Genomic DNA, 15,330 nt, shown 5'->3' with positions numbered 1-15,330 from the left:
CATTGAAACACTGAATGCTTTGTTTTCATTTGCAGCATAAGCACTTAACACTACAGGTAGACATAGCTTCCCTTTTCTTTGACCAGGAGAAATTCACTGTTATTACTTATCTACACATTTCACTTTGCTTGGAATTTTAATTTCTGGAAATAATGGGTTTTATGCAAAAGTGGTAAAGCAAGTGCCTTGTTAAAATATGGTGAAGCATCAGAGGCAGCTTTGTGGCCAGAAGACTCAAAGCCCCAGCTCCATCTTTGGCATATTGGGCAATTCAAGTCACGCAAGTAATTTTATTTTCCTCCACTTCGATTTCTTAACCTACAAAATGGAGATAATGGCTAAAATTATTCAAGGACATTATAATATCCACAGTGTCATTCCTTGCTTTTATCTCATGTTTGAATGAAACCAAAGCACTTGATGCTGCACAATCAGCCAGTTCTGCTGATATGTCCAATCTCCCCTAGAAAGCAGTTGCAGGGTTTGCTTCTGTTTCAGTTAGGTCTTTAGCCCATTCTGGCTCCTCAGGAAGCTCACCTAGCATCAAATGAATTCCAGAAAGTGTTCAGCACAAGCAAAACAGCATATTTTAATCATGTTTCATTGAATCAAAAACCTTTTAATTAGCTCTAGTAATGGCTCCCTTCAGCTTTGCAAAGCACTTTGGAGAATTGCATTGAAAGTGCTGTATCAGAGCTAGGTATTATTACCAACACAAATATGAGCTAAAGACTTCAAAATACATGTAGGCAACATCTTTATGCCTTCATTGACTTAAACATTGCTTCAAGTCATATTCCTCAAGGAAGAATTTCAAGTCATTAAACAATTAGTAACCTTGCATCACCTTTGAAAAATAAATAGTGAAAACTGAGCACTCACACAAATTGCTTCATCTGGAATACAGCTGTTTCTAGAGCAAAACATAATACTCATTTAACAGTGCAAAGCCACAGAAGCATAGAGGGCACAAAGGACAAAATGTTGTTGTACCCATTTAGAGCAAGAGGGGAAGTTTGTGGAGGCAGAAGTACAGTAAAGCAAAATAAAATAAAAGTACTTAAATAGCACCCTATTCTTGATGCCAAACTGGTCAGAAATAGCTCACATTTCCAAATTTGGTAATCTTCCAAGGAGGAGTCAAAAGCAACAAATCTTTGTAGGGGTTGGTAAGGGTAGAAGGGAGGGTTTTCCTGGTTTGATTTAGTGGCTAACTTAATCTGTTCTGTTTGTGATTGTTTAACAGTGTTGGTAGACTGGTCTTGTGTTATCTTTAGATGACACTTTAATGTTGCAGGGCAATCATTATTACATTTTGGTGAGCTCAGGGTGCCTTGAACAATTGCTTAGATCCAAGAGATGCAATAACTCCTCAGGCAGACAGGCACAAGTGTTAAGCCCAGCACCTGATCCAGATCTCATTTGAAAACCATGATGTCCAAGAGGACTGTGCCCTCAGCTCCTTGCTGGACCACTGGCACACATCTTCTCTGCTCAGGGGACAGATACCATGAACTGAATCACAGAACCAAGCAGGCTCTTAGGAGGTCTCCTGCCCACAGACTGAGCCTTTCCCAGTCTGTGTAGCCTAGGAGAAACTGTTTAGTCAGAATGTTTTAGAGGACTTAGAGACAAAAGCCAGTCTCATATCACACACTTTGCTTTGCCAAAGCCACAGTCCTATTCAAAGGCAGATTCCACTCTGCTTCCAAGGCTGCTGGAAAATGTCCTCCTTCCTCTCCAAGCAAGGGTAACACACTATCATACTGGGATATTTTCACCCTTTCACATTATGTGGAGTAGGAAATACCCTGAGAAGCAGGGTACAGGCTACTTTCCTTCACTGGTCTTTCAAACAGCACTGCAGAAAAGACTGACATTCAGTCTTAGAGTAAGGAAGGGCACAGCAAATTCCAGCCAGGAGCACAATCCTCACTCTGCAGCAAGCCCCCAGGAGCAGCTTTCTAAACAAGTGGAGCAGAAATCCAGTGTAATAAAGGCATTGATTTCCTCACAACTACAGTCCCAGGTGGCACGAACTGGGCGTCACTCAGCCTTACAGAAGGATATAGAATCTGATCTTGTTAAGTATCAGCTAGGGAAAAATAGATACTTGCCCCTGCTTTCAATTCACTTGCTGTTGCACTAAGCACAGTAGAGAAAACAATCAATGGATCAGGTTTCCAAATGGGAAACAAAACCACTGGAAAGGCCTAAGTCCACTTTCACCTTGTTGGGAGTTTTTATGATTACTTCATGATCCTCTTCTAAGAAACACAGCATCATGCTGTTTGCATGCATTCAAATACTTGAGTTACCTCAGCAAAATGCAAGTGTGTTAATGCAGTTCAAGGTTTAGACTTCCATTGCCCTTACTGTGAGCAACATCCTTTGCAAAATACAGAAAAACAGACACATTTTCATGATTCCTTTTTCTGGCTTAAAAAAAAAAAAAAAAAAAAAAAGGAAACCCACATGGGGTTTCAGTCCCAAATATGCAATTGGCATTTGGCCCACTGTAAAGACATGCCCAAACCGCCTGAGGATGGAGCAGCTGTGGGGCCAGGGGTAGGTCACAAACTGCCTAAAGCAAGGAGACTCTGCTGGAGAGACTCCCTTAGGACAGAGAAGAGCTCTGAGGAAAACAAACAGCCAGTATACTAAATCACCTCCATTCACTCTCATACAAGTTGATAGCCCTTTATGTCCCTTTAATGTTGCTTCTTCCTCCATCTGAGCCAGAAATTGCCAGCCAGCCTGGCCTCCTGATGAAACTATCTCCCACCATCAGTTCACAAGGAAAAAAGTTTCCAGAGTAGCAACAAATCTAGTATGATACTGAAAGAAACTTTTGGTAAATAAAATAAAGCACTGTCATGAAGGATCAGCTAACCCAGCTTGTGATCCAAGCTCTGAAATGTCTACAGGAATGTAGAAAAAGACCAGAAAAAATACTGGGGGAGGAAAAGAGAGGAGTTCACTTCTCCAGCCTGCATCCCCTCCACAAGAGAGGGTACAGGAGAAAAACTATGGCTGTGGTACCAAACATCTGTAAAAAGATACAGTGAAACAAAAGCACAGCTAAGGATGTAATCAAATCTCCTGTCACCTGCTTATTCTCCTCCTTTTGTATTTTATGTATGTAACTTAAAAATATTTGACTCAAATGCAATCCATTTACACAAAAATGAAATTTGAAAAAGTTGCAGCAAGGTTTGCTTTGGGGGACTCAAGTCAATTAAAACAGGCAGCACATATAAAAAACTAGCAGAGTTCCTACAGAATCCAGAGGACTGAGAAAGAAATAAGGTTATTTGAAAAGTTTTTTCAAAGAAAGTGATATCCAAAACTCAATTTAACCTGAACCTGAAAACTTTAGAGCTCAGTAAATGTGCAAGAGAGACCTGTACAACATTTCCTATTAGGTGCCTGCCAAACAGATTTGTTACACATTTAATAAAGCAGTAAAATAAGGTATTTATGTAGCATGTTTAACTCTAAGCACATTGGTAGCATTTTGTTTAAATGAAAGCGTAACCTGATAGATGCTACAGCTCCTGGACAATGGGAAATATGAGGAGAAAAAGAAAAGTCAGAAATCCTGCTGCATCACAGAAAAATAGCATCTTGCACAGCGCTGCTTTAACAGGCCTATAAAACCCGGATGCTTTGAGCCTCTCCCAAGAGTTCCTGGCTGGCAGATGGTGAGTCCTCACGTGCCTCAGAGGGTCCAGCTACTCAGAGGGAGTAGTCTTGAACACTCTTTGCTGGGTCACACACCATTGCTATTCCTCCCTTCAGGGCTTCACCCCATACTTGGCAAGGGAGCAGGGCTGCAGGTCCTTCCAACATCAACACCTTCTCTTTGCTCACCAGAGGTGTCGGCACAGAACAAACACGAGTTTCAGCCTTCCCAGCTTCAGAGCTCCCCAAGCCACATGCACAGCTCAGGCTCACTCAAACTCTACAGGAAAATTGCCACCACCCTTCAGAGGGCAATTTCAGCCCATCACAACCTTTCCAGGTTCCCAAAGAAATGCAGCAAACTGCAAAGGCAAGTGTCATAAAAAACAGCTAAATACAAACATCTGGTCGCTTTTGCTTCTTTAATGTGCAGATCTCAGGAATAGATGGGGAGAAATCAGTTATTTTATTAAATTGTGCCTTACTATTGAAGACACAGGGAAACTGAGGTTCCAGGTAATGGAATGACTTAAAGGACTTCTGAAAGAGTGAGCAAAAAAATCAGCCACTGGACAAGAGATTTGCTAGGTAGTAACTCTTTACCGTATTTCTTTCTTTCCACAGATATTGTACTTAGTTGTTATAAAAAATAAATTATTCTCTTTTGGAAATAGATCAACATGTTCTTCCTCATGGGTGATTATTGCCAGAGTGGTTAAAAATCAAAGGAAGAAAAGTACAGAAATACCAACATTACAGAGCAAACCTGAGTTCTTCCAAGTGTGGGAACAGAAGAAAAGCAGGTATTTTTGGGCCAAATTGTTTTGAGAAAGAGGTATTTCTCTGTTTCAGCAGAGAGATATACAGACACATAGAAGTATCTTTAATACAAGGAAAACACTGAAACAATAAGTTGCTGCCTTTTGCTTGCACATTCCTAATGTGAAGGTCCCAAATTCCCTCTAAGAGGAACATGTGGATGTTTTATTGTTAAATAATTAGGCCAAAGCCACACTGAGGATTTTTGTACTCGGTTCAAACTGACTTTAATGGAAAATGAGCCTCTAATTATCATAAGTGACTTAGAAAATCTCAGCGGGGTTGTATAAAAAGCCAGAGCATTTTTTGTTCTATTTGAATATAACCTAGTAAGGCTTTATAGAGAGCTGAGGACTTACTAATAAAGATCAGAAACTGTGATGGTGGAAGGGGTCTTTATTCCTCCATTCCCTGGTCAAAATGAAGTTTAGCAATAAATGAAACATCTGCTGTGATAACTTGTGCGTCAAAGCAAATCTCTATTTCTATCCCTTAAAAAGGGCTAATTTAATCCACATACAGAAAGCACTGTTTGAAATATTTGTGAAAAGAAATGGGTAAATTAATATATTTTGAATAGCCATGATAAATATACTCTACATAAGATTAAACCTGAGCAGCACACTGATGTACCAGGAAGCATCTTTGCCTCATGGCACAGGTTTATAATGAGGGGGAGGATGGAGATAGCAGACACAAAATAACTGCCTCCTTGTAACCAGAAATAATGGTTATAACTAAGACTCAAAAATCAGACATAAGTAGAGAAAGAAGAACTCATCCTTTTCAAGAAAACAAAAATGTATTAACACCATATCTCTATAAAATGGTCCATTATAAATATTTGAGATTGCACAGAAAAGAAATGGTATTAAAAGCCTAAATTTTCCTGATAGCCTTACCACCTGATCATACACCTCTTGAAGAAAAGTAACTCCACTTAGAGTCACATTTTATGTTGTGAGGGCAGGTGGAAGCACTTAAAGGCAGCATCAATATTGTCATCTCAAAAGCACTACTCTGGGTACTTGTACTTCAATACAAAAGAAAATGTTCTGCCTCACAATATATTTCTGATTTTCCTAAGACTTACACTGAAAATAAAAAAAAAAGAAAAGAGTTTATCTGCTCCCAGAATTATCTTCCCAATTCTTGTCATCTGCACTGATGTTTCTCTCGTCTGCCAAAGTCAGTTGCAGTCTTTCATTCATTTGTTCCCATTTTGTTCAGAGTTTTTAAAACTCCAAATGAAAGATGCTACTCTGTTGCTATAGTCCATATTTCTGCTAATATCTGAATTCAGCTCCTGCTTTTTATTGTCATTTGCCCTACTCCTAAAAAACCACCAATCTGACTTTGATTCAGAGGCCCTCATCATTCAGGTTTTTTAAATCCACATGATAAAACCTTGAGATGAAATTAATCTTTTTCCATTAGACCCAGTATAGGAATACTCCATTCAGTTTGTAGAAGTTATGAAGGCAAGTCTTCATTGTGTATTGAAAACAAACTTTATATATAGATATATATATATAAATATAAAATCTCATTTATGTCACTGAACCCTGGATCAAAACATCTCTCACTGACTATCCAATACTTAGGGTTATCTTAATCCTCCACAAAAAAAGTTGACATGTACTTTCCCCTTACTCTTTGCCTAACTAGGAGGTGAAAGTTAATAAAAAAAAAAAAGGTAGATTCAAAAACAATTTGAAAAGTTGCAGCCAGAACTACAGTGCCAGGTGAGGAAGAGGTGAGCAGACACTGCAGGGATAATTCATGTGGCCCAAAGCAGCTGCTCTGTGTGGTCTCCACCCCAGCTGACCTTCCCACTACATGTTTGTCTGGGCTGGACAGGCAGATGGGCTTGCCAGCCTGTCCTGCTGCAAAGCACATGGGAAAGGGAAAAGGAAGTTTTTAGTCCAAGACAAAGCACTTGGCTACGCAGGGTTGGATTCCTGCTGGTTTAGCCATTATCCATAGGCTCATGAATCTACATTACATATTTGAATTTCTCACATGAGTATGCCACTTACCTTAATTCTCCTGCTTCCAGAGCACACCTCCAAGCCCAGGGGCTCAGCGGCACTTCTACAGAGCAAAACATTCTACTGTCTCTGCAGATTTAAGAGTAGGCCAGATTCTTTCCTTATCACATCAGTCTACCCACAGTAGCTCTGGGTCAACACCAGTGTGCCAAAAATCAGATTTATCTCATGCTCTCTGTACATAATAATGCTCTGTACTATAAAAAATGATAATGGATTGAATGTGAACCATTAACCATCAAAAGAGAAGCTGGCTTCACTCAGAGCAGCAAGAATGTTTTCCCATCTTTTTCATAGACTGTGCTTTTAAGCTAGGTATTATCTCCTGTCATTTTTCAGTTGCCAGAAATATCACAATATACAATGATCTACACAACTGAAAAGATAAGACACACACATCCCCTCAGCCATATATCTCAGAATGTTCCCCCCCTCCAGATGCAATCTCTTAGAGGTGAATAGGCAGACAGTGGATTTGTCTCAACTTTACCTTCCACTGTTATTCTCTCTGGAGCATGTGCCTGTCACTGCAAACTCCATGGTTCTCTCACTGCTTGGCTTGGGACACAGAGCCTTAGCTGAACGGTCACCAACTTCCCTTCTGGTTTCTCCAGCTCACAGATAACTGTCTCACAAGGAGACAACTCAATGGCAAACAATGACAAAATTAAAGCTGAAATCACAATTAAATCTTATGTGATACTCTTTAACAGCACAAAGCAGTCTGATACCTCTCTTGGCATTTCACTAAATACAAATGTCAATATCAGAACAGACAAACAAAGCAATATGTCACCAGCAGCTCAAGTAGCTGCTATCATGGATTGTCTGTGGCAGACAAGAAGCCTCAATGCTCACAAATGGATGAAGAATTTGTCACCATTTATCCCCTTTCTAGGGCTCAACAAATCCCAAGCTGCAGTGGAAGTGGCATCAACAAAATATAAGCCTCACATCCTTCTACAGCTTGGAAACAGCAGCACAAGTAGAGATTATGGCACACACAGAGTTCATTACAGCCCAGCTGCTAGGCTTGGAGTGCTTTCAGAGGGAAGCTAAGGGCTAAAAGGAGAAAAAAGAAAAGCAGAACACTGAGGAAAAGACAACCTTCTCCAAAGCACAAGGATTTAGATGAAGCCTCACTTACAAGTAAAATGGCAAGAGTCTGCAAGCCCTTACCTCTCCTGAATTGATTTTTTTCTAGAGAGTTACCTGTGTTATCCAAGTTATGCAGGCACAGGAATAGCAGAGCAGGCAAAAGAAGATTATCCCCAGCTCACCTTGGCACTAGATGAGAAGGTAGCTCTGCCACCTGGCAACATCCCCCTTTGCTTCCCAGGCCCGAGGACACCTCTGGAGAGAAAGAGCAGCACCTCTGCCAGCTGCTCTGCAACTACAGCAGCTAGAGTAGTGCTGCTTCAGAGGCTAATAAACACTGGGCCAATCAGCAGGAAACACCTCTGCACCAATCCTTAGCGCTGGGAAGGGAAGAGCTGAAGCACAGCACCTGTGAAAGCAGGGAGGGAGGCTTGCAAGATACCCTGAGGCTGAGTAATAACAAAACCAGGCCATCAGGATTGTGCCATTAAAACTTGAAGTACAGCCGAGTGTCCCAAGGGCTTTCAAACAAGACAGGTGACAAGAAGGAGACAGCATGAGCTCCCTGTGCATGTCCTTGCTTTTCCCTTTAGTACAATTAAATGATTCCAGATATTTACTCATTTCCACAGGAGAAATGGTGATGGATACATACATAAAGCTACAACAGAAATATGCACACTAACCTAAAGCTGCATGAATTGTCTTGATGAGAACTGAATGCTGTGTTAATGGTTTTGGAGATTGTTAAGTAAGTAATCTTCACAAAGAGCCTTCAGGGAGGTGCAGATGATTTTATGCCTCTTCCTTATGATCCCTTTTTTCCTTTCCTGTCCTGATCTCAGCTTTCTTTCAAGTCAGTAATTTCTTATGCAGTTTGAGTGGCACAGATGATGTTCTGCTCAAAGATTAAGTTAACAATATAGCAGGAATATAGCAAGCAGTAAAAACACAAGCTGTGGTATGGAACTGCAACCTGATTTACAACTTCACTGTGGAAATAATCAGAGCTTGCTGATTATTTGGTAAGGTTTTGCACTTTACTCATTTGCCATATCTTCAAAACAATATTCCTGGCTCGTAAAGCTTATTTGAACAACACTGGATAACAGGATTTTGTAAGCCTGGAGCCAGGATTAAGATATGAGGCAAACTGGAAATTTCAACCATTACAACCCTAGTAGCCCAAATAAGCACTTCCACACACAGTGAGTCAATCAATATGTCCCATTTCTTTGTGCCCACATAGAAAGAAACATGACTTTAGGCCCTTTCCCGTGACTTCAAGTGATAGGAGTTTTCATCAGGACAAAGGATCAAAATCATTACAATTCCTCATTAATTTCACCCCATATTGCAAAAACTATTTGTACTCCCTCAAGTTGAAAGGAAAAATGCCAAGAGACAGATTCATCTCCTAATTTGAAGGACTTCCCAGAACAATGAGCAGAGTCAGTGTCTGAAACATCTGCTCCTAGCTGAAGAAGGGTTGCAAGATCTTCCAGGCCAGCCCTCCCAAAATTTTTGGTCTCTGCCCCAGTACTTGGAACAGCAGGCTGAGCAGAGTGCTCTGCACAGGGCTAGTCAGTTAGCATCTGTCCCCTGTGATTGTGACTGGGTGTCCCATGAAGACTACTAATCTTTTTCCTAAGGGGAAAAAATGCAAACCAGTAATTCAGTGTGACAACCTCATCAAAATGATAAAATGAATTATGGCTTTAAAACTTTATCCAGTGACTGTTTTTAATAATGTAGGAGTTCGAGAATAATGTTAAAAGTTTCAACTCAAAGACCTGGTTTCCTGTGCTGGCACCAGTCCTAACACTAAATGTTAACACATTAAGCATTCTTACATCTTCATTTTAAAGAGCAATTAGGAGACAGATATACTCACACTGGAACAACATCCCGTTCCTGTGTGTGTGAACACACACAGGGTGCACTTCCGACAGAAACCCACTGTGCTTTCCCTGAGTCCTTAAGGACATCTCCACTTGCACAAGTTCCCTGAATTCCCAACTACATTGCAGCAGCTGACAGCTTCTCAGCCTACAGACACAGCTCTACCAAACATGTCTTCAAAGAAGGGGTGAAGGTGGCATTAAAAGTGAACACCTACTCCTGTCCTGTGTTCCTCAACCTACCAAGCACATCTCCAAGGTCAGAAGCTCACAGCAGAATGTAGCAAAAGCACTGGCTGTGAATTAGACCATTCATTAGGAATTAGACCATTCATTTCCCCAAACAGCTTGAACTATCTGAGAACACACTCCAAGTTACATTACTCTAAACATGTTCACCATGGATTAAGCTAAGGCAGGCCAGACTCGGCTGGCTGAGAACAAGCTCCAGACCTCAGCTGATGAGTAAGAATCTTACTGTAACTCACTGCAGTCACCTCTAGCCCAAAATAGTCTCCAGTTCTCTGCAACTAAACTATCCTAACTGCAAACTCTGATTATCAGCAACAGCCCCAAATAGGAACACACAATCCCCACACAAGAGGGTGGGTTGGACATGAAGTGTTAATGTAGCAGCTGATCCCTAGCCCTACAGTTTGTAGTAGTGTTGACTTCAGAAATTTCAACTGCTAATGGAGAACATATCTTTTAGGCTCAGTCCTCAGTGAATAAAAAGTTTCTAGTAAAATCTGACAGCTGCTCAAAGCCTACAAGAATTAAAAGAGGATTTAAATCTGAAATTCCATAAGCAACAACCCCATTGCTCAAATAAGTCTTAAAATCTTCTGCACAATGAAACAACAAGGACCACGAAAAAGGTAGCTACAGAGAGAGAGGAATCCCCACCATGGCCCCTCTCTACCAGGGCAGAGCTGTAGAGCAGCATAAGAGACAAGGATTTTTGGAATCTGGACAGGATTTATGGCATTTGCACAGGACCTCATAAGTGGGCAGGACTTCTCCTCCATGACACTTAACTTGACACATCTCATCAGCATGAGGCATTCCTACATGAAAAAAACAACAAACAGGAAAAGATTTTGCAGTCGAATAAGGGATAAAAATGATGAGTACTAACTCTCAGCTGATGGATGTACACCCAAAAAAGATCCAAAACTCTTCCCAAAAGGGGGAATTTCAGGTCTTGTAGGGTGTGACTATCCAAGGCTTGGCAAAGCCACTTATAACCTCACCAAAGTTTAATTTGACTAAGAATGTTTACAAGCACAAAAACTAGGCCAAATTGAGAATGTAAATATTTGGATTCAGTTCCCCAAACTTGTCTCTGTCTGCACTGCCAACTAAATCCCAACTGCAGACCAAAAAATCTGAAAAGCAACAGTTGCACACACTTTACAGCACACAGACAAAACTAACACACATGGCACTCAGCAACAGGGGGAAAAAAAGAAAAAGAAGGAAAAACCCCCAATTCGTAATCTAAACTAAACTTATTCTAAACAAGACATCAATGAAGTTTGGACCAAAAATCAACTCTGCTATCATTTCATACATTTTGAAAGTCTGATCAGTCCAGATGTTGGTCCTCTGCCCTGCAGGAACCTGGGTTACATTAAACATTACTCAAGACCTCATAGGCAACATGATGTTTGTAGCACACAGTGGTAACTTTGACCTAAACCACATTCTCTTAAGCCATCCAAAGCAAGGACTTCCACTTCTCTGGCAGATGAACTGAGGAAAGACATCTCTGAAATCTCAGTAATTTATTTGACAACCTCAGTCCCATATTCAGAAGTGATTTAGGAGCCCAGATCACCTGGAGTTCTCAACACACATGATCTTTTCTTCCCTAGTTTTACCCCTGTTCTTTTAGTAGAGATAAGAATGGCAACCCTGGATTCATGCCAGGGAACTTTGACCTCCCACAAACACAGACCCCAAGGGATACACCATATTCTCAGCTGCCAGTTCCCAGCCCCTCTTCAAAAGTGTCAAGTGCCTTTCAGTCCTACATCTCCATTGCACATACTCACTGGAGGAAATCGGAGAGTTGAGGGTGTCATTAAGACCAGCATTGTTGTTGTTGTTGTATGACAAGAATTTGGGCATCCTTACTTCTACTACAGTAGACTAATAAAAAAACCCATCCTTTCCCTCTTCAGTTAAGCAGGAAAAGCACGAATCTGGTTCTTTTGCTTTACTCAGCTGTGGGAAACTTGGTTTACTTTCCAATTAAAAGCAGGCTCTTCAGTGTACTCCACAGTGACCTCTTCACAAGGGGCTTGTATCATTTCTTTAAATGCTCCTACACTAAAAATAGTCCTGCTTCCTAAACATGAGTGTGTGGCAGATCCAGGCATTCTGAGATCCTGCATACCACTTTAATTTTTTTTAAACTGGCAACATTTATTTAACCAGCAATTTAAAAAAAGGAGGCCCAGCCGCCCCAGTGATTCTTCCCAGAGGGTCTTAGATGTTTATGAAACACAATGAAAACAATAAAGTGGACAAAATCATGCTATTCCATCAAGTCCTTGGCAAGACTTCCCAACCAAGAATAAATTGGCATGGTATGTTACAGTCAACAGATTACACAATGGTTTACAGGGTCACCAATAATAAGGGGTCACACACTCCTTAAAGAGATACACTGTACATGAAGGCATTTGCTTAAAGGGAAAGAGCAATGCTTGATCCTGAGCTTCTTGGAGCACATCCTGGCAGCCACAGCACAAACACGCCGCAGGGATAGGAGAGGACAGAAGGCACCTCTCCCCCTGAGCCAGGAAGGGCAGTGACTATGCCACACAAGCTGGCTGGGGGAGTTTAGCACCCTGAAGGGAGCAGCAGAAAGCCAGGCCAGGCAGGGCTCTCTTATTTCTGCACACAAGAGAACGCACACTACATCCTTCTAGGAGCAGGACAGTCTTCATGCCCCAGTGAAGCCCAGCACCACCATCCCTGTCAACCTTTCTCAAAAGCCCCTTTCCTCACTCCATACTCATGAGGAAACTGGTTCCACCCCAGAAGCAAGATATCAGTTCCATGTCAGTCATGTCACCCTTAACAGTGGATAGACTGTAGCTAATTTTAAAAGGTGCTTGACTATACTCCTGGGTAACTCAATAAAGTCATCACAGTTGCTATAAATATGTTGCATTTTATTTTAAATAACTAATCTTAAAGAAAGAGGGAAATAAATGGTCAAACCCATAAATCTTTCTCTTACATGTCAACCTGGGACAGATTTCCACTGTGTCACCTGCATAAATTTTCCCACCACAATGAAAGTTAAATTTTGGTGCTTCGAAAACATAAATGATTTCCTCAAACCTCACTTTAAATGCATGATACTCCTACCTTTGCCCTGTTAACTTATCCTTTCACTATATGGAAATTTTCATTCACCAACTGTAAATTAATCATGTATTAACAAAACATCCTTAAGTCTTAAAGGCAAATCAGCCTCACTTCATCCTATCATCAAAAACCGGACTACAACTAGCAGTTTCATCCTTCATCTTCCGTGGGTTTTGATCACTCCAATTTTATTGGATTATTTAATATATGCCTGAGGTTAAGCCTAACCAGCATAAAAATGAAAGAAAACCTACTCCCCAAGTCAGCATAGCGTGTAGGAAATGCTACTACTGACATATTCCATGCAGTAATACTATGCACCCGGCTTCATTCAGCTTGACTACTAAATTCGAAGTACATTTGAGTGATAAAACTGGAGTAAACACAAGAAGGCTCTCTCATATGTAACCGCTACTCTTTGATTGCAGTGACCTTAGTAACGCAAACGTTTGGTACCAAGCCAAGAGCAGGACATCTGATTTTCCCACCAAGTGAACTGCGGCACAACTCCCTTAGCTCTTCAGCCAAATCTGTCCTGGGATCCTAAAGTCTTCCGCCGGAGTCCAGGTGGCTCCTCTACACTTTTCAGCACGCACGCAAACACCGCAGCCGGCCGGACCGACGATGCGAGTGGGCATCGGAAGAGAAGTGCCGCAGCTCCCGTCTCCCCAGCTCAGAGCCCCACGCTCTGCGCGCTGGCTCCCCAGTCGGACCGGAGCTACCCCTCTCCGGCCGAAGCGGTCCCGGGGACTCTGTCTCTCCGCGGTGCCTCTGCCCTTACCACCCCCGCAAACAGCAGCGTCCAGCGAGGCACGGCGGTGGCACCAGCGCGGGAGCAGCGAGTCCCCGCTCCTCCCGTGCTCAAGGACCTCCGCCCATCTGCGCTCCCCCGGGGCAGGGCAGGGCAGGGTCCCGCAGGGATGGCAGAGCCGGCCCGCGCCGGCACGGCCTCCGGCGGCTCCGCTGGCGCGGGAGCTCCGCGCTCCGGGGAGCCGCAGCTCCCGGCGAGCCCCCGCCGCCGCCGCGCATCCCCGGCCGGCCCCGCTCGCGGGAAGCTCTCGGCGCGCAGGGACGGCCACCCGGAGCACAAGCAATCGTTTTTTCCCCCAGTCCCGCTCCCCTGCCCGGGTCCCCGGAGGCGACCACCGCCCGGCAGCGCGCCTCCCCGGCCCTTACCGAGGTGCGCGGGGATGCGCTCCCTCCGCCGGCCGCCTGCAGCCCCCGTCCCGCAGCCCGGGAGATTGTAGCTTTTTTGGAGAAGCTGGGAAGAGGGAAAGAAAGGGGGGAGGGAAGGGGGTGGGAAGGGACTGAGATCGAGGGAGAGAAAAGTATGCAAAGGCAGGAAGTGGAGACGGCCACGACCAGTGCGGGAGATTAATGGGAACCAGTCACCCGGCAGCCAACAAAGAAACCTGCTCCCCCAGCGCAGCGCAGCGCAGCCCGGCCCGGGCTGCAGCCCCGGGCTGCCGAGCCACCGCTCCCGCCGGCAGCGCTCGCCCCTGCCCCGGCCCCGCGGAGGGGTGGGCACCGCCTCCCCCAGCCCCAAACCCGGGTCCCGGACAGGCGGGAGGGAGGAGAGCAGCCAGGCAGGGCCGGCTGCTTGGCGGGGAGATGCGATGGGCACAGAAGGAGAAGAGGACCGAGCCCCCCGACTGACAGCCTTCCTCCTCGCCCTAGCCCGGAGGGGCGATACCGCTTGGTTTTATTTAAAACACCCCGAGCGCTGGGCTCCTCTCGGGGCAGAGCCGCTTGCGGGGCAGAGCGGAAGGAAGGAGGAGTGCGGGAGGCGCGCTTCCTGCGCCAGGCGCGGGGCCGATGGCTCCCAGCGGGGAGCTGCGAGCCAGGGAGCTCCCGGGCCTTTCTGGGCACCAACAGCACCTGTGGAGGCCGAGGGAGGAGCGGCGTGCCTCTGAACTCCTTGCCGGGTACCCGGGTTCCGATGCAGCCCCCCGGAGCAGCTCCTGGCAGCAATGCACAATGCTCAGCTCCCGGGGCAGCGCAGCCCAAGGTGTCCCGCTCGCTGGCACGGCCCAGCCAGGACATCGCGCGTACCTGGGGGGCAGAAAGTTCCTGCACGGCACATGGTCTGTGCGGGCCACCAACAGCACTGTGCGGGCCACCTCCCTGGCACACGTGTCCACGGCTTCTGATGGTTTGGCAGATGAGAAACCCACCCAAAACGTTTGATATAAAACAATATAGTAAGAGGCAGGATGCTAGCTCTTAGCAGCACCGTGAGTCTTGCAAAATACAGAGACTGCTCCTTGATCTTGAAGTGTTATGTAGGCATTGATAAGACAAGTCACTTCACAATAGATTAACCAAATGATTCTAGGTACAGAAGAAAAATAAAGAGCAGCATTTATTCTGCAATTTGAAACACAAACTCCAGC

General features: G+C 44.1%; 1 protein-coding gene across 3 annotated transcripts in view; it reads right to left on the bottom strand.

Annotated features, from left to right (window-relative positions):
* The window catches only part of DENND2B (DENN domain containing 2B), a 153,329-nt gene extending 138,982 nt beyond the window's left edge, over positions 1-14,347 (bottom strand). For 2 of the 3 annotated variants that reach the window (XM_059848887.1, XM_059848886.1), the window contains exon 1: positions 14,114-14,347. The gene's annotated coding sequence lies outside the window, so the exon portion shown is untranslated. Of the gene's footprint in view, positions 1-7,834; positions 7,853-14,113 lie in introns of those variants that run through there. The other variant, XM_059848891.1, reaches the window with a different exon arrangement.
* Positions 14,348-15,330: the final 983 nt, after the last annotated feature.

The sequence above is a fragment of the Haemorhous mexicanus genome, chromosome 6, assembly GCF_027477595.1.
Source record: "Haemorhous mexicanus isolate bHaeMex1 chromosome 6, bHaeMex1.pri, whole genome shotgun sequence".
In the NCBI taxonomy this organism is placed as follows: Eukaryota; Metazoa; Chordata; class Aves; order Passeriformes; family Fringillidae; genus Haemorhous; species Haemorhous mexicanus.
This window is presented reverse-complemented; position numbering and strand designations above follow the sequence as displayed.